Source organism: Felis catus, chromosome A1 (genome assembly GCF_018350175.1).
Source record: "Felis catus isolate Fca126 chromosome A1, F.catus_Fca126_mat1.0, whole genome shotgun sequence".
NCBI lineage: Eukaryota > Metazoa > Chordata > Mammalia > Carnivora > Felidae > Felis > Felis catus.
In genome coordinates, this window is record NC_058368.1 from 221,599,313 (window position 1) to 221,623,010 (window position 23,698).

Sequence of the window (23,698 nt, forward strand, 5' to 3'; positions counted from 1 at the left end):
TCTCTCTCTTCAAGTTTAAACAGTACAAACAATGGGAAAGGGAATTTACATGTCATTATAAACCCTCTAGATGTGTGGAGCTATTTTTAAAAATTAAAGTAACAATTCAAAAATATAATATGCATTTTAATTATATAAATACATATGTAAATTTTGAATGAATTAATTTTAAACCAATAATTTAGGGGTGCCTGGGTGACTCAGTCGGTTTAGCATCTGACTTCAGTTCAAGTCATGATCTCACCGTTTGTGGGTTCAAGCCCTGTGTCAGGTTCTGTGCTGACAGCTCAGAGCCTGGAGCCTGCTTCAGATTCTGTGTCTCCCTCTCTCTCTGCCCCTCCCCTGCTCACACGCTTATCTCTCTTTTAAAAATAAATAAATACTTAAAAAAATAAAAAATAAACCATTAATCTGTTGTTTGATAATAGAATTGACTTTATTGAGATAAAAAAACAGCCAGGGCTATAATCTCTGGTAGTTCTTTAAAGTAAAACATATTTGAAGAAAAGGGTGTGTTTTCCAAACTCTAGCTTTTTTAATTTGTGAAGCAAATGTATGGTAAGCATTTATTTAATGGCAAATATTGCATTCTCATTGATAGTATGTGAAAGAATGAGATTTAAATTATATATAGAATATTAATCTTTTTTGGCATATTTGCTTATTTTCTGATTTTTTCCAGGAATGGATCACATGTCTTATAATTACATATATTTTTAAGAGAATGAAATAAAATAAAATTAATTGGGTGAGGACATCAGAATGGAGGGAAAGTTAGATTAAGAAAAATTCTATGAAGCCAGGAACTGTTAGTATACAAAATTCAAGTCAAGAAGAATTATTTTCTAGAAGTAGCTATACATGAAGCTCTAACTTTTCTATTTATCTGCATATGGAAAATATAGTTACATGGTAAGACTTTGCAGAAGTTAAATGTACACACACATACACACACACACACATACACACATATACTTGTTTTTGCTGAGTAGAAAGACAAACTATTCCTTTCAGATGGATAAAAAAATATCCCCCATTAAGCTTTTTGAAGAGGGTACCCAGTAATGAAAAGAATGTCCATCAACAATATCCTTACAGTTAAAAAAGTCCTTACAGTAAAAAATCTGATAAGTTTTAAAGAGCATTTTCTTGTAATGTTTTTTCCTTTAGGTCTTTGTAAAAGCATTTTGCAAAAGCATGTCTATAGGATTTTGATTTTTTCGTGTTAGAGGATTAATGCCTTAGGCTGGTCTGGCTTAATCTAAGGAAGAATTTCCAATATCCAGAGGAAACGGTGCGCCTGCTGTTTTTCCGGAAATCCTTCTTAAATGCTGCTTATCTCCACTAACCTTTCTATATGTAGTGAATGGGAGCATGCTTGTGGTTCTTTCTCCTGAAAAGGAACTAGAATTCAGCGAGTATTGTTGAGTTAATTATAAATCGTATGCTTAAAAGATACTCCAGGACCTGGTGAGTACACGTTTATGAATCAAAGGTCATTTCACTTCTGCTCAGAGTGAGGCTTCAAAAATCCCTCAAAGCGAACATTCCCTTAAAAGCTGGTTGTCTTTGGTTGTTTTGGGTTGTCAGATGATCCTTTATTAAAATATTTTCCTTTACAGTTCTTAACTAACTGGACATTCCATTGCACCATTGTTGATGTCATCTATGATGTCATGAGGGTTGTGGCCATCAACATTGTGGTCCCCAGGATCTCTTTAATGGTTCCAGAGAGTTGTCTGGCTAAAGATCAGTGCTACATCTGCTGGGCAATGCTGACAGTCTCATCAAAAGTGCTATTTCCACTGTGCTTAATGTTTTTCTGTTTCTGTCTCTTGGAAGTTCATTGAGGGCTTTGACAATCAGGACAGATGCAGAAGGTACCATGTCAATCTAGGTCTGTCTGTTCTGAGTGGTCAGTTTCACTGTAATTCTCAGATCCTTCCCATCTCCAGTTGCTTTGGCGATGTCGTTACCAATCTTTTTTGGAGACAGACCCGGGGGTGGTTATCTCTGCAGCAAAGGCAGACATGGCACTGACTTCCTCACTGGTGCACTTCAGGTGTAAGACTTTATCCCGTCGGGGTCAAACCTTAGTGGCATGGTGGAAGCGGCATGGTGGAGACAGCTGGCGTCAGGTAAACCTGGATTTGGGATGACTGAAGATAGTTACACCTTCACCTCCTCCCATCCAAAAGCCGAAAGCCCCTCAAAGGCTTTTAGCACATGAAGGAATAGGGATTAGACCTCAAAATTCTGAAGCAAAAGACACAATATTTTATATTTCTCCTATGGAGAAGTGGACAAACATTTATACCTACACGTATAGAAATGATATACATATAATTTTAAACAGTACATTAAGAGAGAACTACAGTTAAACAATAGTTAAATAAGAATAGAATATAGTTAAATAATAAATAATAATAATGCAGTTAAATAATATTAAATAATAAATAATAGACTGAGAGCATTGCTGATCCAGGGCAAGGGAAATTTTTTTTTGTTGGGCACAGTTGAGAATAGTGAATTTGTAAAAAGCTGGAGATAAACAATGCTGGATCTTTACCTATGAATGGGAAAACCGGAAAGGGGAAGTAATCACGCATGAGCAGTTTGCACATTTTATTAGGAAAACTATCAAGGAGAATTTAAGGGGCAAGAGATTAGCTAAGATATAATTGGTTTTGGGAACAAAAGCAATGGAGTTCCATGAAGCAAAAAGCACTCATGATTTGGGTGATGTAGGGCACTCACCCAGAATAAAAGCCTTGCTAAGTCAACCCTGGTTAAATCCCAAACTCATGAAACAGACGTCGTTAAAAGGTTAACGGCTGTCAATACTTAGTCCAACCTTCTTATGGTCTGAGGAAAAAGGAGAAAAATATCTTCACGTTTATGTGAAAACTGACATGGAAAAGGCTGAAGAGGAGGAGAGAATTTTACAATTTTATTAGCTTAGGACGTAGTCACATACACACATCACTGAAATTTCAGAAAATCTTAGGCCAGTACTGGCACACCCTCCAATATGATGATAAAGTAATAGTTTAAAATTATGAAAAAGAAATATGTAAGATAAAAAAGAACTTAACATGTAAACTTTCTCATGAATACATTTAATGTTCTTAGGCAGAGAGCCTACTTAATTATATTTAATCGATAAGGAAAATACAGGGCTAATCTGGCAATTCGTACTTCTGGCAATATGGAAAACAAAAACCTTCCTTCTAGAAAGCCCACTGTTAAAAGCAAAATATTTTTACTATTTATTTCCTACTACACACTTGTTGAGTTGATGCGGCTGTCAGGTAAATGCTTGCAAAGAAAGTCAACAAATAATGTTGCTCTAGAGAATTATGCTTGTTCTAGAATAGGGTTTGCCACTTGTGTCCGTTCTAATCACCAAGATGTGCTTACACATGCAAGATGTTTTTGGGGAAAATGCATGTGAGGGATCAAACCATAGGTGCTAGAAAAGACAGGGAGAGCCTTTGGATTGTGAAGCAGGTCTGACAGCTGTGATGGAAGAAGCATGTGTAGGAAGAACCTTCTATGACAGCATAGTTCTAGAAAAAGTATCATTGTTTAGGCAGCTGGGAGTTCTTTAGCCAAACTCATAGGTGCTTGCATTCTGCAAGAATGGGCTGGCACTAGAAGTTCTGTCTTGCTTAGTTATTAGCTGGGACCAGCCTGGGGGAGTTGGGGGGAGGTATATGGCTTAGGCAGTGTGGCATCAAGGACACAAGTACAGGGTCACTCAGCTCAGCTCCCTGCATCAGATTCTGTTGAAGGAGACCCAAATGGTGCACTTCCATGGCCACCATGCCCATGTCGCCTAGAACCTGATTCAAAGACATGCACACAGGTATGAAATAGAACCTGTGGTCATCAGATCCGTGGTTCCAGCAAGGTCAGAGCTCAGGTCAGTATCCCAGAATCAGGGTAAGACTTCCAAAAATTAAGGAAGTTCTACCCCATAGAAGAAAGGCAAAAAGTAAAATGAAAACATTTAAAAAAAAAAACCCTCGGGGCGCCTGGGTGGCTCAGTCAGTTAATGTCCGACTTCGGCTCAGGTCATGATCTCACAGTCCCTGAGTTCAAGCCCTGCGTCGGGCTCTGTGCTGACAGCTCGGAGCCTGGAGCCTGTTTCGGATTCTGTGTCTCCCTTTCTCTCTGACCCTCCCCCGTTCATGCTCTGTCTCTCTCTGTCTCAAAAATAAATAAACATTAAAAAAAATTAAAAAAAATAAAAATAAATAAAAATAAAAAAACCCTCATTTTAAAGAGCTTGCATATTACATAATGGGTAGAGTTCTAAACGCTTTAATAACTAATTCTTCGCATTATCATTTCCACCGCAGAGTCAACACTATATGTTGTGCCGGGGAACACTATAGAAAATGCCAGGGAATAGTGGGAACATTGCAATGTTGAGAACACAGCAGTGAAGAAAGACAGTAACTTCGGCCTTCATGGGGCTTGTCTTCTAGTGAATACAGAGTCCATATTGGTCCTTATTTTATCACTCTGTGAGTTCCTGTCTCTTTCTGTCTCTCTCTTCACCAGGCACATACACACACATAAACATTTCCTTGGCAACTGAACATAAATATACAGAGAACAATAACAACGATAAAAATCTAGACAAGCCACAATATGACATCACAATATGTCCGGCAGGCATTGCAAAGGAACCAGCCCATAGTCTATAGCCTAGCTGCTGTGGGATCCTGTCTAAATGAAAGAAATCGAGGAAGAATTTCTCACTTCACTGGTCACTTTCTCCCAGCTTCCTGCTTAGTCCTCAGTATTTTCAATTTGTAGCTCCATAAAGACATGTTTTAAAGATTCTCAACCTACCAGTGACAGTGGAATTAAGAAAAACCAGAAAGTATTTATGATTCAGACAAGATAGTTTCCTTAGCTCTAGATCCTGCATACCAGCTGGTGCAAACATGAAAATGTCTTATTTTTCCAAAGGAGGGATAGCAGAGGAAACAGTGATTACTTTGTGATCAGTGTGTATCATCTTCGTTTTTAATGCCTGAAAAGACTGAATCCAGTCTTGTCTTCTGTTACCATTATGGCTTTCCTTATCTATCTCTATACTTCATCTTATTAGATTTTTCCTCATTGATCTAAGAATAGAGATTTTTCTGAAATACTAAATTCCGTGATTTTGACTGCAACAAATTGTTGAGGCTATTTCTGTTTTCAAAATAAGTTTATGATTCATAGGCCAATTTTTCCTAATATTAAATAATGCAAGAGAATAAAACAGATAATGATACTAATATCAGTAATAATAACAGTATACCTTTACTGAGGGATTAATGCAAGCTCGTTACTGTGCAAAACTTTTGTATGAATTATCTGTTTAAAAACCCTATGTGCTAGTTCCTGTTAGTGATCACAGTATACAGATGAGGACACTGAGGAAGAGAAAAGATAAGAAAACTAATGAAGATAATAAAGGATAGAGCCTTAAACCAATATCTGACTCAGAGTCCAAGACCCCTTTCCTTCGTTTGTAAATACTAATAGGTCAACTTACTAAAGCCTTGAGATATGGGATGCCTGGGTGGTTCAGTCGGTTGTGTCCGACTTCGGCTCAGGTCATGATCTCACAGTTCGTGAGTTTGAGCCCCTCGTCGGGCTCTGTGCTGACGGTTCAGAACTTGGAGACTGTTTTGGATTCTGTGCCGCCCTCTCTCTCGTACTCTGTCTCTCAAAAATGAATACATGTTAAAAAATTTTAAAAAAATACATAAAGCCTTGAGACGTCATATTCAACACTTCAGTGTTCAGCTGTCACATGTAAATTATGAGTAATATTTATGTTCAACAGATTGGAACTTAAAAGCAGAAGTTGAGGTGAGAAGGTTATTTTAGTGTATTAATAAGGATTGAAGCTCTGAAAATGAATGACATCCCGAGAAAGCATTTTTTTTCCACCATGATTCATTTGTTTAATAAATATTCATTTAGTACCACAGGTTCTGATGGTGATTGAGCATAATAAAGAAAATAAAACATAGCCCCTGTCCTCAGGAAACTCACAGCAATTATTACTAAAACTACGTAATTGTTAAATAAAAGTAATTATTAATCAAGGTGTTCAATGATTGTAATTGTTTCCTATTTCTATGTAAAAAGTGACCACAAATCTAGCAACTTATGCCACATCCATTCCTTACTTCTCAGTTTGGCAAGTCAGATTTGAAAGTCAGAAGTCCAATCACAAGTTAGCTAGGGCCTCTGATCAGGGATTCACCAGGCTGACATCAAGGTGTTGGTTGAACTGTTTTAATCTGGAGCTTAGGATCCTTTTCAAAGAACATTTAGGTTGCTGGAAAAGTTAAATTGATTTCCACTGCAGAACAGAGATCTGTTTTCCTGCTGGCTATCAGCCAGCTACTGTCAGCTCTCTTTCAGCGACTCCTTACCTACTAGAGGCCACTCCAGGCTCCTTGAGAGGTGTCATCTTCTATAGGCTTTCTCACACTCTTACACTTCAAAACTCCGACTTCAGGAAAAGCTCAGTACTTTTTTTTTTTCCTTTTTGTTTCAGGAGTAGAATTTAGTGATTCATCAGTTATATTTATATACAACACCCAGTGGTCATCCCAAATGCCCCCTTTAATACCCATCACCAATCGAACCCATCCCTCCTAGTTCTCTGTAGTGAAGTCTCATGGTTTACCTCCGTCTCCGTTTTTATCTTATTTTGTTTCCCCTTCCCTTACCCTATATTCATCTGTTTTGTTTCTTAACTTCCACATATGAGTGAAATCATAAGGTATTTGTCTTTCTCTGACTGGCTTAGAGAAAGCATTTCTATTAAGAAGAAAAGGGGGGCTAAAATACAGACATGAGTTATCCAGTAGGTGGAAAAGTAGGATAAGCCTGCAAAGGGAACTGAGGAGAACGTCAGATGGGTAGAAGGAAAATCATGTCAGTGTAGTTTCTCAGAAGCCAAGGAAAGACCATTTCAAGGAGAAAATTGTTAACAGCATCGAAGGGATGGTGTAGAGGACTGAAAACTTTTCCTTTGGGTTAAACCAAGCTGAGCACATGGGTAACCTTATCAAGGTACTCAGATCAAGGGATGGGACTGGAGGTTATAAGTGAGCTGAAAGGTTTAAAATAACCACTGCAGAAAGTAGGAGAGCAAAGTGACTAGAGGTACAATTTCAGGTAATTTAGAAAAAAACTTGGAGTAGCGATCATAAGTTTATTCATTACTTCAACATGTATTAAATAGTCCCAGCGAACAAAGCACTGTTCTGGGTTAGGGGGTACATTTGGGTATAAAAGCAGACAACATCTTCTGTTCTCTTAGAAATTAAGATCTACAAGGGTGATAAAGAAACCACGAACACCATGTTAACATGTAAAAAAAAAAATGTTACCTGATACGTTGGAAAGGGACCAATGTTATTTAAGAAACAAGTAGGCCAGACTTAGATCAGGAGTGTTCTAAGAGAAAGTGTGTTACAAATGAACATAGGATTGGAAAATATATTTAATTTTTGTGATATTTGAGCAATGATATTGACTGGAGGAAGTGAGAATTAGCCATGTGGATATCCAGCAATAACACTCTAGCAAGGGAACAGCCAATGCTTGTTCCGTGAGGTATTGGGCAGTGTGCTTGGAGTCCTGTAAGGGGAGAGTAATAGGAGTTAAGGTTAAGAGAACAGTGGGAATGGGCTGTGAGGGTCCTAAAGCAGAGGGAAATGCAGGCCCTTGCAAGGATTTCACTTTTACTAAGTGAAGTAGGAGCCATTTACATTGCCGACAATGTGCACAGTCCCTCACTTCCTCCTGTAGTGTTCTGTTTGCGGATTGTACCCACCGAGAGTTGGCTTCACGATTCGTTTTGACAGTTACCACAAAAACAGTGACAGAAGGATTAACTTTTGACAGATGTCTTATGAAAATGCAGGACCATATGTTCTCAGCTTGATATTAAACAGAGGGAAGAAAAGAATAGGTGGCTGTATTGGAAGAAAGTGGGGGGGGGAAATGGACTGGCAATTTGATGAGGATGTTTGTAGTTTTCATTCACCGATAAAAGATAAATATGTTGAATCCGGATCTGGCATTTGAGTTTTCCTTCAGCATTGAACCATCCTGGTTCTTCTTAGTGAATCACCGTGATTTCCAGAACTAAAATATTACTTCAAGATTCTGGGAAAAAGAGGTTCTGAGAAAAAAAAGATAATTCTGAACCCAAAATGTTTCCTGTGTCTTTAAATAATATATTTTAAAAATAAACTAAATATACTTTTGGAGTTTGGTTTAGATTAAGACTAAATCTCCCCCCCCCCCCCACTGGCCATTCATTCATTCACCCATTTACTCATAAAACTAAACAAAGAAAACAAATGTTTATACACAGAATTAAGATAAATATTGGAAAATATTTTCTTTAAGAGGCTCACAGTCGAGTGATAAGGATGTTTTGTGTATGAATAGTGGAGGTATAATATGATATGTAGTAAAAAGACAAACAGCAAAGACATGAGGGTGCCATAGAAGTATTGGGGAGAGCTTCTAACAGGACATAATATTGGATGAAGATGGCTTACCAGGTAATGTAAGATTGCTTAGAATATGTTGATTAGGAAACCCATCTTTCAGGATGATACTCCAAAGGCAAATCAATATGGTAGCCAATTCATTGTTCTTAATTTTGTTCTCAGTAAATATTAACTAAAGGAGAGAAGCGATAACTATGATGATGTGTTACTTATATGGAAATACACAACACGGCATTTGTTAAGAATAAAATCAAACGTCTACAGAATTCAGTAGGGGTAAACTCTTATTAGAAATAAAATAAATTTAAATATGTTCTCATATACCTTGTGCAGATAAGGAAAATTGGTGTTTCTTTGAACTTAGAGAAGAACTAAAATTGCCGTGTCCTTGATCTACTGCTCTGACATTGAGCTGGTTGGAGAATACTTCTAGAAAGTTAAGTCCTGATTCTATGACTTACTATTCAAATTATTTCTTCATTTATTATCTCCACACTTATTTTCCATGTTATAGTAAAGTAGTTTTTCTCATTGAAGTGTTTGTCAATTACCCACTTTTGAGCCCTGCCATTGCAACACTGAGATTATTCAATGAAATGATTCTTTCCTGGAGGGTTCAGAAGGATGACCCACTGTGAATTCAATTGAAGCCATTTCAAAATTTGAATCCTAACAATAATGTTTATTCTGATATTTTCTCCTTAGTTTTCCTTATGTAATAGAGCCATGATTGAATGAAATTGTTAGCTTCCAGCTATAAATGAAGTATTGACTTTGAGTGTTAGTGATTGGCTTTGCCGATTATTTCAGTTACTTTGTTAATGGGACAGCAATGCACGAAAAATAATCACATTTTAATTAACAGTGAAAGCTGACTGAATTTCCTAATTCCAATTAACTAACCTCTGCTTCTCTCCCCAACTCAAATATTATTCACATGAGTACTTGGATAAAATGTGAAGACTAGAGTTCTTTTTATACATATCTAATATACATGCATCATCCTGATAGTGTTATATAAGGCAAGGGTTATTCATAAATTTATAGAAACAAATTCCATTTTCTGACTGGCAGTAATGCCCCTTAATACTCATGTATAGTAACCACACAGGTATCATTAAAATGAAAAATATTCACTTTTTAGGCATGTATACACTAAATCAAAAGCTCATTTTTGTTTAAGTATTTTTCTTCAACTGTATTATTTTTGAAAGTGCAACTTATAATGTTCAAAACAAGGCCAATTAGGCCAATATTGACAAGTTATAAATGCATTCCAAACTTTTTCTTGGAGTACTCAATAAACAAGTACTTCTATTTGTATTCATTTTGAGACTGTTTTCAGTGAATCACACTTTAATCAGGAAATCCGAGCTTATAAAAATGTTCATTATACTGATTTTTCCAGTATTACTGTACACACCGAATCCTCTGAAGGCTATTGAAATACTTTATTTCATGATGTTTGCCAGGCTAATGAAGATATGTACAAAGTTATGGCCAAATTTAATATAATATTACACATTAAAAGAGTCTCCATATTTGCATTTTTCTAAAATATTACTTTTGCTGGTGTTTAAACATACAATTTAAAAATAGACAGTTGGTAGGTGCCTGGGTCGCTCAGTGGCTTAAGCACCCAACTCTTGATTTTGGCTCAGGTCATGATCCCAGGGTCATGGGATTAAGCTCCAATTGGACTCTGTGCTGAGCATGGGTCCTGCTTAATATTCTCTCTCTCCCTCTCCCTCTACCACTCCTTCCCTCTGTCTCTTGAAAGAAAGAAAGAAAGAAAGAAAGAAAGAAAGAAAGAAAGAAGATAGACAATTGGTAATTTGATTGGATTTTAACTATATCATGGAACAGATATAGGAATAAATCCAATAAGGAACTACTTATTGCTTAAAAATATATATCTTATATTTTGTTAGAAAATATAGTTAATGAAAATGGCATTATTCAAACACAAACTTCAAGTCTTCTCTGATTTGCAACAAAGAGGGTATCCCTGTGTTTTAAATGCAGACAGCTCTCCTTAAGTTTTCTTGTTTTTTAAAATTCTTTACAAGAGGGGCGCCTGGGTGGCTCGGTCAGTTAAGCCTCAGACTTCGGCTCAGGTCATGATTTCACGGTCCGTGGGTTCGAGCCCTGCGTCAGGCTCTGTGCTGACCGCTCAGAGCCTGGAGCCTGTTTTCAGATTCTGTGTCTCCCTCTCTCTGTGACCCTCCCCTGTTCATGCTCTGTCTCTCTCTATCTCAAAATTAAATAAACGTTAAAAAAAATTAAAAAAAATTCTTTACAAGACTTTACAAGATAGTTGTTTCAGTATTTATTAGAGAGTTCATGATAATGTTTCCTTTGCATAAGGTATTTATTTAGGAAAAATTACAACATAAAGTAGCTCAATACAAAATGTTTAGAGTATTTTTCATGATATATTTATTAATTAAATATTTACAGAATAATTAAATTAGTTTAAGAATCTCTTACGTATGTTTTACATAGATGTGATTCAGACTAAAAATTGTAAATAATTTTTACAAATATAAATGCTGTTGCATGAAGAAAAATATGTACTAAGTCCTAATTGGATTCAGCTGCATGGGATAGAAATCCAACTATAATCTCTTAAATAAGTAGAGATTTATTTTTCTTGTGTAAAAAGAAGTCCAGAATTGGACATCCAGGGTCTGGTACAGCAACTCCAAGATAACATCAAAAATTGCTTTTTGATTTTCCAATTCATCATCTTAAGCTTTCTGCTTTCTTCTCTATGCTCATAAAGTAGCTTCTGTATGTCTAGTCTTTGTGTCAGCAAGACATGGGAAAGATGAAAAAAAATAGGAAAGATGAAAGAAAAACAGCAAAAGTATATACCGATGAGTCTGTCCATTTAAAAAAGTTTTCCTGAAAGCCCTGAACATTTCTTCCATGTTTATCTCATTAGCCAAGGTGGAATCCCACGTCTACCCCAGCTCCAAGTTATTATGGGCAGGTGGGCATTTTAATTAGACATACTGCTATTCAAGACACAGCCCATTGATAATAGATTCTATTAATATGCAAGGTTTTTATTAATAAGAAGAAAGAAATGGATATCAGAGAGACCACTGGCGATGACTGCCATACTCATTATCAACTTTGCAATCAGATCCCAAAAGGCTAAGATGTCATTAAAGAGATTGCTAAAAATAGCAGTTCATGTAGCTTCAGGGGCAGCAAAGATAGCACATTTCACTGCCTTTTATGATTTAATCATTTACTGCAGTGATTACTGGAGTAATCATTTACTGAATGCCGTGGCGATTAAAGGTGGAGAATTTAAAGTGTGGAGTCATTTACACCTGCATTTTTACTTCCTATCTTCCAGCTATGTAGGATTGGCCAAGTTATTGAACATCTGTTGACATTTGTTTTCCAATTTATGAAATAGGAGACTTTTTAGAGTGAGCACAGTATTTTGCATGAAGTAGATTCAAAATTATTAGATGACTTCCCATTTTCCTCAAAATTCATGTAATCAATGATGATTTTCAATGACGGAGTAAGATACTCAGGAGAAAGAAAACTGAGTGTCAATGAAATTTTGATTACTTCTCTTTTCTGGCTCTGTAAGTAAACAAGTCTGAGTAAACCATCTGTTGATTTTAAGAACTATGGCAGGCTTTGTTTTAAGCTGAGTAGGTATTCAGTAGAATGTAAATGTACTTTAAAGCTGAAGAACATAGTAAAATGAATTGCACATTGACTGTGTTTCTACGTATGACAAGAGAAACAGTTTTGTATTATTCTGGCCATCACTTGAAGATTAAAGGTGATTATCTTTGCTTCTACATGGCAGAGATGTGAGAGTCCCCCCTGGTTGCTGCAATATTTCCAGCCAGTAGGAACAGGCACATTGTGACTGGAGATTGAATCGTACCAATAATGTCACCTTACACTTAGAAAGAGTTATGGTGATAAACTGATTCTGGGTTGCTACAGCAAGAATCAAGAATCAGCCCTTGCTTTTTGGTCTAAGTTAACCAGGTAAAGTGCCCACCTGTGTCTAGTCCTCCTGTTCTCTTTGAGACTTACACATACCCTTTGATTTATTTTGTCTGCAGAAATAACTTCATATCAGGCAGATTCAGTCTCAGTATTCCATGTGGCATTTATGGAGTGCCCATAGATGTTGGCTCAGGCTATCAAATGTGAGCATAAAAGAACAGAAGAACACTAGGCATAAGAAGAAACAGAAGGCAAGAATTTAACCATGACCAAATCTTAGTAATAGCAGCGAACTAGCAGGATGACTCAAATAACAATGGAGACAAGAACGTAGGCACAGTGGTCGGAAGGAAGTAAGAGCTAATGCTTAATAGTGCTTAGTTTTCACTCCGTACTGAACTCTGCTTTTACTACCTCATTTAATCATCATAGCTGCCAGTATGAGTTTACAGGAAAGAAGTTAGCTATGGTGTTTAAGGTCATAGCACCAAATTCAGGCAGTTTAATTCCAAAGTCTGTACTTTTAAATGATATTCTATATTATAGCTACATAAAAATAACAAATAAATTAAAAATAAATTGAAAAGGAAGCCTTACTCTTGCTGAGTTCAGTGCTTTGGAAAAAAAAGAAAACCTTGATAGATTGACCCATCCACGTTTATAACTGGAAAATTCCATAGCAGGTGGGCACCTGTAGGCTAGACTAGCAGTTCCAAAGAGATGCCTTTAACTGATATTGTTCACTAATAGCAAGATTTATCACAGACATTATGGAAGTCATTTAATGGCTATAGTACTCATGGAGACACGTTCTGGGAATATATGTTTCAGGCTGCTGCAGTTCTTTTCAGATCAAATCATATTTCTTGTGGAAATAGTGTAGTGTTGACTGATGGATCATCGAACCTGAAGGGATAGTTCAATGGGTTTGTATTCTGAAACTGAAAAAAAATGTCAATTTTTATTTGCTCTTAGACTCATGTTTTGAATCAAATAATATTCGATGCAATGGGAATGTTAGAGAAAACTGCCTCAAGTTTGCTTGTTAAATATCCATGCTTCATTTTTAAGACCAGGATAAAAGTATGTGACAAAAAAGCATGTAGAGATTATTGAACAATTATTTTCTCATGAGGGACCAATATGTCTACATTAATTGATTCTTGAATAAGAAATGGTGGGTCTCAGCTAAGAAAACATAGTAAATAAAAGTTAGTTTGTTAAAAAAGAAAGAGACAAAGAAAAAATCAATAACTACTCTTGTTTTAATAAAGGAATCCCCGCAAGTGTCCTGTTGAAAATTATAAATGGGAGAAGCATTGTGAATAGAACTGGAGGGCTATTACGACCGCTTTTAAGAGTACTTAAGTATTTAATTTATTATATGTGATGTTTTAAAACAATGTTTTAGGTGTGTGTAAAATACAGTGGATGTAATATTTTTCTTTCTTTGTATAATATTGTCCCGTTTTAAAGGAAGAAGTCTTTTGACTTCCCATCAGAAAGGAATGAACAAAGAAAGGCAGAGAGTTTTGTGCTGGGTAATGTACTAAAGGGTGAATTAACTTCTCAGCAGACCAAATGTGGTTCACCAGGAATGTTCATTCCAGTAATATAAAAGAATAGATTCTCCCTATGTCTTTACTGTTTTTTTTTAATGTAAGAAACTATTTGTTTGATATTATTATTCTTGAAATGCTAGCCCTGGAAATATTTTTTAAAAATTTAATATCAATGAGATCTTACACAGACAATTCCAAAAAGTAGGCTGATTTCCCATTAATTTGGAGGAAAAAGTGTTTTTTTTTTAATTTTAATGTATGATTGCATGCTACAATTACTAATGACAAAAGTATTAAGTCTTATTTCAAGCAGGAAATGATTTTAGTCCTCTGTAACACATAAAATCAACTTGGAATATAATATGAAAGAGAAAATTAATGTTGATATCATAGTAAAAACTGTACATGATTTATGGGGGGAATTAGAATTGCATTACCATTTGTGTGTGTGTGTGTGTGTGTGTGTGTAGGTAATACTCATTCTAATTAAATACACAAGGTTAGGAAAGAGGAAAATTAATAGTTATATAGGACAGTGGTGAGAAAGTAGGAACAAAAACAATTTATACCCCAATATTAAACTTATTTTCTCCTTCACTCAGACGTCTTGTATTATAACCTCAATCTACCTGACTAAGAGAGTTCAAAACAAGAACAGTCTGTCTTTCTTTCTTTTTTCTTTCTTTCTTTTTCTTTCTTTCTTTCTTTCTTTCTTTCTTTCTTTCTTTCTTTCTTTCTTTCTTTCTTTCCTTTCTTTCTTCTCTCTTTCTCTTTCTTTCTTTCTTTCTTTCTTTCTTTCTTTCTTTCTTTCTTTCTTTTTCTTTCTTCTCTCTCTCTTTTTCTCTTTCTTTCTTTCTTTCTTTCTTTCTTTCTTTCTTTCTTTCTTTCTTTCTTTCTTTCTTTCTTTCTTTCTTTCTTTCTAAACATTTTATTTTTAACTAAACTCTCTACCCAGCATTGGGCTCGAAACCACAACCCCTAGATCAAGAGTCGCACGCTCCATTGACTGAGCCTGCCAGTGCCCCAAGAACAGCTTTTTTAAAACTTCATTTTCATAGAATGTTTTCCTGCTAAGAAAATGTATCCACATTACTCAAATCATTTATATAATGTAATAACTTTTAAAACTTTTATCCCCAATTGAAAACAATGTCATGATGTGTGAAATCATTGTAGATTTTATAAATATTCATATATAATCAGGTGTATTACTTTATTTATAATCTTGGGAATTTATATATTTTTTGGTTTACCTATTTATAGTATAAAGATAAATGACTATAAAAGTACATGTGTTATTTGGCATTTTGATATCTATTGAGAGAGAGAGAGAGAGAGAGAGAGAGAGAGAGAGAGAGAGAGAGACTTGTGTCCCCATAAAAAAGGAAATTGCACTCATTGAACCAACCATATACAACTATTTATTGTGTGTAATAGTAGGGAGCTGAGAATTCTTTTTATATTCAAATGGCATAATTCCAGTTATATCATGGTATTTCTAGCAATTTATCACATAGAGTCCCATGGGGAAATATCACTTTTAGTCTTATCTATCATTGTTTACTTCAAAACTGTGTAGTGTATAGGTGACTATTTATAGGCAAGATGAATTACATTGCAGCTTTAATTTTTCAGGTTTACAACTCTCACTCGTGACATGGAAAATGAAAAGATTTAAAATCCATTTCAAGCATGTAACTATAATTTCATAAAATTTTATGTTCCACAATATATAATGTGTGATAAATGATGTGAAGTAGAGAAAATATTCACCAATACTGCCTTTTCGTGACTGTAAGTTTGGCTCCTTTTAAATAGGGCTGAATGATCAGGCCTGAAAGGTTCCCTTTTCTTCGTTGAAAAATGTACAAAATAGTTTACAGTGAAATTAAAAATGAAATAAGAGAGGAAGTGCATTATTTAGAGTAAGTCAGGACAATTGAGTTTCGTTTCCAAGGCTCTCAACTTTTGAGCTATAATATATCAGAGAAATATTCTGATATCCCAAGCCCCCGGCTCCTCATTCTCTGTGCTAAGGAGAAAAGGATTATTAATGATGTCAAAAAGACAATACTTATAAAAATAATTAGTACATTTGTATAAATTATTCAAATGGAAAATCTTAGTATAATTAGTAATAATCAAATGATCTCATTTTATTTTATTTATATTGTTCTCTCCACACATACCCAAGTCTGATCATAAAGCTTATGCCTACTACTTTTACTCCATGTTATTTTCCCCGTGTTCAGGGAAAGCTAATGGAGCTTGAAATTGATGGAGTCCTTTCTAATCCTGGCATCAATCTATATTCTCAGTCCCTGATGCCTTTTCGTGCTACTGACTTTTCCCTCGTTGAAGTGCTGTAACACATTTACATATGAAATCTTGATGAAATATGGTTGATGGAATTTATCTTATCTGAAAGAATCAGAAAGCTAAGGTTTGTTTTGATCATTGTTTTGTTTTGCTTTGTTTTTTACTCTTAAATGTTTTTTAAGTTTACAGGCACATACCATTTTGGTTTATTAAACATTATAAGGTGGCTTTCTTGAGCAAAATGGCCCCCAAATAGCAGCAGATATTTTCAATGCACATAATGGAAAGAACTCTGGGCAGAGTTGGATAACCCAGTTTCTATTCTGACTTCTGTAATTAACTAGCTCTATGATATTGAGGAAATCACTTAGTCTTTCTGATTCTCAATTTCCTCATTTGTGGAATGAAATAATTAAAACCATGTTCTCCAAGGTACTTTCTAGTTTCAAAGGCCTGATTTTACTCCATGACAGGAGCTGTGTATGAAAATCATTTTTTCTTTTTTTTTTTTTAAATCTCCTTCTCAGCAATGCAAAATACGTTAACAATGTTTTTAGAATATCCGATCCCAAGTATATTTGGGTTTAATTCTTGCCTAATGATCGACAACCAGAGTGGTCAGTCTCTTTAGTCAAGGATTTATGCAATGGTCTGGACTGGCCAATTCAAGAGTCATGGTACAAATAGTTCTACAACACAAAAGATACACTTAAACCTTAGATAGGCAGCTTTTTTTTTTTTTGGTATGTGAACTGATCTATATCTGAGCTGACTATTCAAATGCCTTATTATTTTCCTTCCTATGAAGAGGACCAATAAATTCCAAGCATCATTAGCAGCAAGTGTGTGCTCAAAACCAACAAATGACATGCTAACTTCTCAGAGAAGGCTTCAAGATATAAAATGAGTGAAAACCTTGTTATTTCTGTGAGCATAGATAGATCATAGGAGCAAAAGTACTGAACATTTTATAAGGCAATATAAATGCAGCCTGTTTTAAACTAAAATATAACATTGTGTGTGTGTGTGTGTGTGTGTGTGTGTGTGTGTGTGTGTGTGTGTTTTATGTGAGAGGAATCAAAACTTGGAATTAAAGAAAAAATATGTTCCGCCCAAAGTGTTTCCCCTCCAAAAATGCTAGGGGATTGGGCTTAGGCAGCAGTTAAATTGTAGTATCATAAAGACTCAAGCAGAGAATTTCAAAAGCATTCTGTGGATTACTACTAGTTTTCCAGTGTGTACCCATGATTCTGAATTGAAGAAGAGGACTGGGAAGGGAGTGTGAACCATGGCCCTGCCTCATTCCTTCTATATTCTGCACAATGCATAGCTGCTAAGCTTTCATTTTAAGACATTATATGTTAAACATAAATCCTTAGAATGGCTGGCTTAGAGAACACTGGTATGGAACACAATAAAATGAACGTATCTGTGCATTTGGTTTAAGTTTAATGAACTGTCACTCTTTGAGCTGCAGGAGCAGAGACCTTTACCAGAATGTAAGTGTCTGTATAGAATGAGACAACACATCTCATTTGACTTCCCACAGCAATTTACTTGATGAAAGCTCTTTCCTGGATCCTGAGTTCAGCATAACTAGATCAATTGCCCAGGTTTCCTTGATTCCAAAGTTAAGATTCACAGGTATTTCACTTTGACAAAACAAAAACAAAAACAAAAAAGCATTGTTTCAAATTGTATAAAGGATGAAGAAGTAGCAATAGTAAAATCTGCTGTGCTTTTTTTTAATTTTTATTTTTAATGACTTTAGGTGAAGAAAACAGATTCTCTACTTATGTTGATCTTTGAGGACTTACGTTGGATTTGTCCCCAAATCTGTGACACTTGAATACAATCAGTATTCAATAAATGCTTATTGCATGCAAAAAGAACATGGATGGTCTTGTTTTGGATTTTTTTTTTGACTGGCAAAACCAAATTCAGAGTAGGAGATTTATGAGTTCATTCTATGAGGAAAAGTACAGACAATTTCAGTAATTGATTTGATATCAGAAAGACTCCCTCTCTCCTGTCCTTATTTTTCTCATTCTGCTTTTGTATGCCGGCTAAATTTTCTTCTATTTTCAAGACACCTTCATTATGTTGTCCAGGATACAGGGTGAGGTGGAGACTATCTTGGTAGTAGTCAGCTATTTCTTTGACTGGAAAGGCATATGTGAACATTAGCCAGACCTACGGTCTCTTCCTATGGTATGGTCAAAGGGACAAAGTGCAGTGATTAACAATATTACTAGATTAACAGGGTGAATTTGTACAGGGTCACTTATACAAAGGAGGGAGCAGATGTATGTACTAGAAATAGTAGAGTATGGATACAGGCAGGGAAAAATTAAACAAGCAAACAAATAAAATAATGTGTCAGAAAATTGAGGCACTGTGACATAATGATTTATGAGAAATATATATTTGGCCACTCAGATGATCAAATATATACTTCTCAGATATATATGGTCTTCGTTCACAGTTCCTGAAAATGCTTGACAGCCGTAAAACTGTCATGGGTATCTTGTTATTAATGAAGGTGACTTTTGGACCCCACTGTGGGGAAAGGGCTGGTTGCAATGGGGGCCAACCATTTGATTAAAGGTTGACCTTCAATCCTACCCCCTGCCCTCAAGGAAGAGGAGAGGGGCTGGACACTGAATCAGTCAATGGCCTATGACTTAGTCAATCCTGACTATAAAATCAATGATAGCTCCATACAAAAACAAAAAGACTGAGTTCAGAGAGCTTCTCGGTGGGTGAACATGTGGAGACTGGGGAGAATGGCACCCCAAAGAAAGCATGAAATCTCTGTGCTCCTCTATGTATCTCTTTATCTGGCCCTTGATTCATAACCTTTATCATATCACTTAATAGACTAGTAAATGTAAATATTTCCCTGATATCTGTGAGGCACTCAAGAAAATTAAAACAACCTAAAGAGTGGACTGTTGGAACCTCTAGTCTGTAGCTGATCAGTCAGAAGCACAGGTGTCATAGCCTCAACATGGCAACTGGAGTCTGATGTGACAGGGGCGGGGGGGGGGGGGGAAGTGTTCTTATAAGACTGCGCCCTTAACCTGTGGAATCTGATGCTGTTTCTAGGTAGATAGTGTCAGAATTGAGTTGAATTCTTGGACAGCCTGTTGCTATTTGAGAATTGCTTGGACTTGTGTGTGGGGAACACTACTCTACACATTGGAATTGGGTTCAGGAATCCTAAAAGAGTTGGTGTGAGTAGAGGCACATAACCAAGAAATCAAAATTGTCTCTTTAATCAAGTCATGATTATTTTTTTAAAATGAAGTACTAATAATATTAGATTTCTGTAAGTACCTACAAGTATTAGTTTTCCATTGCTGAATAACAAATTCCCACAAATTGAGCAGCTTAAGGCTCACAGTTCTGCAGGCAGAAATTCAGCAGAGAATAAAGGATTTCTTTGTTCAAGGCCTCACAAGATTGAAACCAAGGTGTCAGCAGGGCTATTTTTCTCTCTTGAGGGTGAGAAAATCAGCTTTCAAGCTCATTCAGACTGTTGGCAGAATTTTTCTTTGCTATTTTAGGCCTCAGGTCCCCTTTATACTGCTAGTGGGGATGTGGGACTGCCCTCAGCTCCTAAAGATTGCCCCTTTGTATCCAAGCAAGTTGGAGCATGGGTTTCTAATTTCCTCTTTTTACACCTGGAAAAGAATTCTTAAGCTTTTAAAAGTCACATGTGATTAGATCTGGCCCACCCAGCATAACATAACTATAAGAATTAAATCCATAGTCTTCACAGTCCTGGGGAATATGCAGGGAATGTACATTAAATCTTGGGAAATATGCAATATGGCAGAATACTGACCACCCCACCATATTTTGAAGTTCAACCACAATTGATAATTAAGGCTTGATTTGTATTCAAGACTATATTTAATAAATACAAGTTTTATGATCTAAAATAATACAATGAAGTATGATTGGACCCGGATTAGTCTTAGAAATTTTGTATATAGCTTCTCTTAATCAGCAACCAATGGTATATGGAGAAAGTAGAAAATTATTAAATGCAGGGAAAGGTGATAAGTAAACAAACCTTTTTTTTTTTTTTAGATTTTGGAAATAATGCAAGTATAAATCTGTAACATTCATGTCAGTTTTAGGAAAATGAGGTACACACACATATACACACACAATTCTATGGATTCCATGCATTATTAGGAAAATTTAGTAACAAAGCAATTCAATATCTTCTGAAAAGCAATTAAACTTTGAGAGATTTATTCATCATTTTAGGTCTCAGTCAATGTCAAATTAAGCATCTGCTTTTATAATTCTGAATTCCTTAAAAAAAAACTTTGACCTTTAAAAATGAAATAGCTTGAAATCGATTTATTTCACTACACATCCAATAATATATATTTGCAGAAAGCAGTCAAAACTGAGGTTCCTGCATCTGTGAGAGCTGTTTGCATTTTTCTTTTTTTTTTCTTTATATCTTTCTTTTTTATTCATTACTTTATTTTCCTTTTAAAGTCAAAGTCAGTGAAATTACTATCTCTTTGGAAGTTTCTTGGGAATCTTGTTATCCCTAGTGGGAAACAAGTGAACCCTGAGAATGATTCCTTCCTTAATATGCTTATAATGAGAGATTTTAGAGAAACATCTCTGATTAACCTGTATTTAGAAATAAGATGCATTTTACTGCGTTTCTTACACAGAGAGTTACTGTTTCTATCTCTCATTAACACATTGCAATTTAGCATTAAGAGTACTCATTTTCATATTATTAGGCAAAAAAATGAATATTTAATGTTACTTTATCATGCAAATAAGATAATATTTATGACACTGTTATAGGATATAAGACTGAGAGATATGAATTCTTAACAGTAAATTTGACATGAAACTGCTTGACTCACAATACAAAGAAAGCAACCTGGTTAAGTACTTGGATTTATTTTTTTCTGCTTTTGTGATATTATACTTTCAAAATCCATTTAAAGTAGTTATTGTAAAGTGAGGAAGGGAAATAAAAGACTTCAGTGAGGTGGCTTTGTCCTTTAACACATAAAGCAATCCCCACAGTAATGCATGCTACAGAAAATAGGTCACCTTCAAACCACCTTTGAAATAAGCAGATAATGTGATTTTCAGATTGTGTTCTTAACAGTGTTGTTTTATAGAATGTATATCTATTTAGCCTTTTATTTATTTTGCAAAAATGTGCATGTGTGAGCACATGAAAACACATACAAATATTCTTTCTCTTTTATCTCTGACATATATATATATATATATATATATATATATATATATATATATATACACACACACACACACATATCTAAATATTCCCACACACATACATATGCCTATTTATTTGGTTATTAGTTCATTGTGAGAAAGTACATGTGCTAATGACTTTTTCTCTAATGAAATGTAGTGATTCAATTAAGTTTTTAATATTATGGATTCCCATATGCTTCAAAGAAAATTATGATATACACAATGTGCAGAACCTTAGAAAAATTTTCATTGGAATATTTTATTGATATAGTAGTAAATTATATTTTCTTTAACATAAATGTTGTTCACTCTTTTCTAGTTGACTATTGATTATTCCAAATACATGATTGGCACTATATTATTGAGGGGATTTCTAACTATAAATGTGGTATCACTTTGTATTTTAAATAAAAACACAAATATAACATGCTTTTTAATTATATAGTAAATGCATATGAAAACTTCTATAGAAAAATGTGATTTGGTAGACAAGAAATTGTAAAAAGACACTGTTTTGAGTGAGTATCTTTTTTGCTATGACCCATATTGTTCCCCACTGGACTCCTGTCACCTTGATAACAAGTTGTAACTTACGTTCTCTATTCCAGTGGCTAGTGCAATAACTAATGGGCAATCCAAAGCATTCTTGAATACAACTATTCTCATTAATATGTCCATTATAATACAGCCTGGTTTTGCTCAAACGAAGTGATGTATATTACAAAACCGATACTTGGGTAGCTTGTGGCTAATCTAATCCCCTGGCCAAAAATTCAGTGTTTGTTTGTCTTTTCCTCTTAAGAGAGACCCATTTTTGAGAGTTAAGAAAAAAAAATGACTTTACATGCATCAAATTAAAAGAGAACTGATTTAGTTGAAGAGCTAGACTCAGAGATACACAGAGTTAGACTACTTGATTTGAATCTTAGCTTTGTGTCTTTCCATTTGTGTGTCTTGGGCCAACTCAGCTTCTCTGTGCCTCAATTTATGCATCTGCAAAGTGAGACTGTTAATAGTAGGGTTGTCCTTATAGGGTTATTCTAACTATTAAAGTGGCTTCAGACACATAAAACCTTTAGAAAATTGCCTGGAAAAAGTAGAAGCTTGATAGTGTTTTCTATCATTATTTTGTATCCAATTAGTTTTCCTGTATCTATGAATATAAATTAATGTAAATGGAAACAAATATCCCTATACTGGGATCATTTGGATGTAAATGCAGATAAATGAAGGGAAATAGACATTCGGAAGTTAAATTCTCTAAGGTATTTTCCAAATTTTATGATGTAAGTATTAGAACCACATTTTATATATGATGATTCTGACATCCAAAGAAACTTAGTAACTTCTACAATAACATCCAGCTAAGAAGTAATGGGTTTGGGGTTTTTAACCCCAAATGTTTGAGGCTTGTGATCATGGATTTTAGACCATTCCATATTTTAAATCAGAGGTAATATTTGAGTCTGTCTGATTTATTACAGTTCTTAAATGCATATACAAAGAAGTTGGGATAGAACATAGAGCTTTTGAAAATTAAATTTTACATTTTGAAATATTAGAATTTCATTAGAAAGAGTTCACTTATCATATTTGTCATGCTAGCACATCACTGATTAGTTTGAGAACTAAATAAAGCTTATAAGATGTGTAACACTGTGTCCGGTATTCAGTAAAGGCTAATTACTTTTATTATAAGTAATAATATGGAAAAATAGTAATGAGTAGCAATAAATTAGTGAATGATATCTAACTATAATAATGTGTAATTATTATTTAAAGCTCACTTTTATCTAGAATAAATCATCCTCTGAAAAATAATCACATTTGAAATCATACAGAAATTCACTTTCATTTCAAATAGAGATTCCATTACTGAACATTTGATAAGAACAGTTTATTGTCAGGGAATGTTTTGTTACCTAAAACCTGGCTTTGTGAAAAGTGCTTTACAGCTTTGGAAATGTAGGTAAGAAATTATTTTAACCTTCTCCCATATTTTTC

General features: G+C 35.0%; 1 protein-coding gene across 4 annotated transcripts in view; it reads left to right on the forward strand.

The window, feature by feature from the left end:
• CDH12 (cadherin 12) overlaps nucleotides 1–23,698 on the forward strand; it is a 1,052,064-nt gene that overhangs the window by 824,624 nt on the left and 203,742 nt on the right. The window contains exon 1 of one of the 4 annotated variants that reach the window (XM_045038539.1): nucleotides 3,695–3,868. The exons of the other annotated variants lie outside the window; for them this stretch is intronic. The gene's annotated coding sequence lies outside the window, so the exon portion shown is untranslated. Of the gene's footprint in view, nucleotides 1–3,694; nucleotides 3,869–23,698 lie in introns of those variants that run through there. 4 annotated transcript variants of the gene reach the window in all.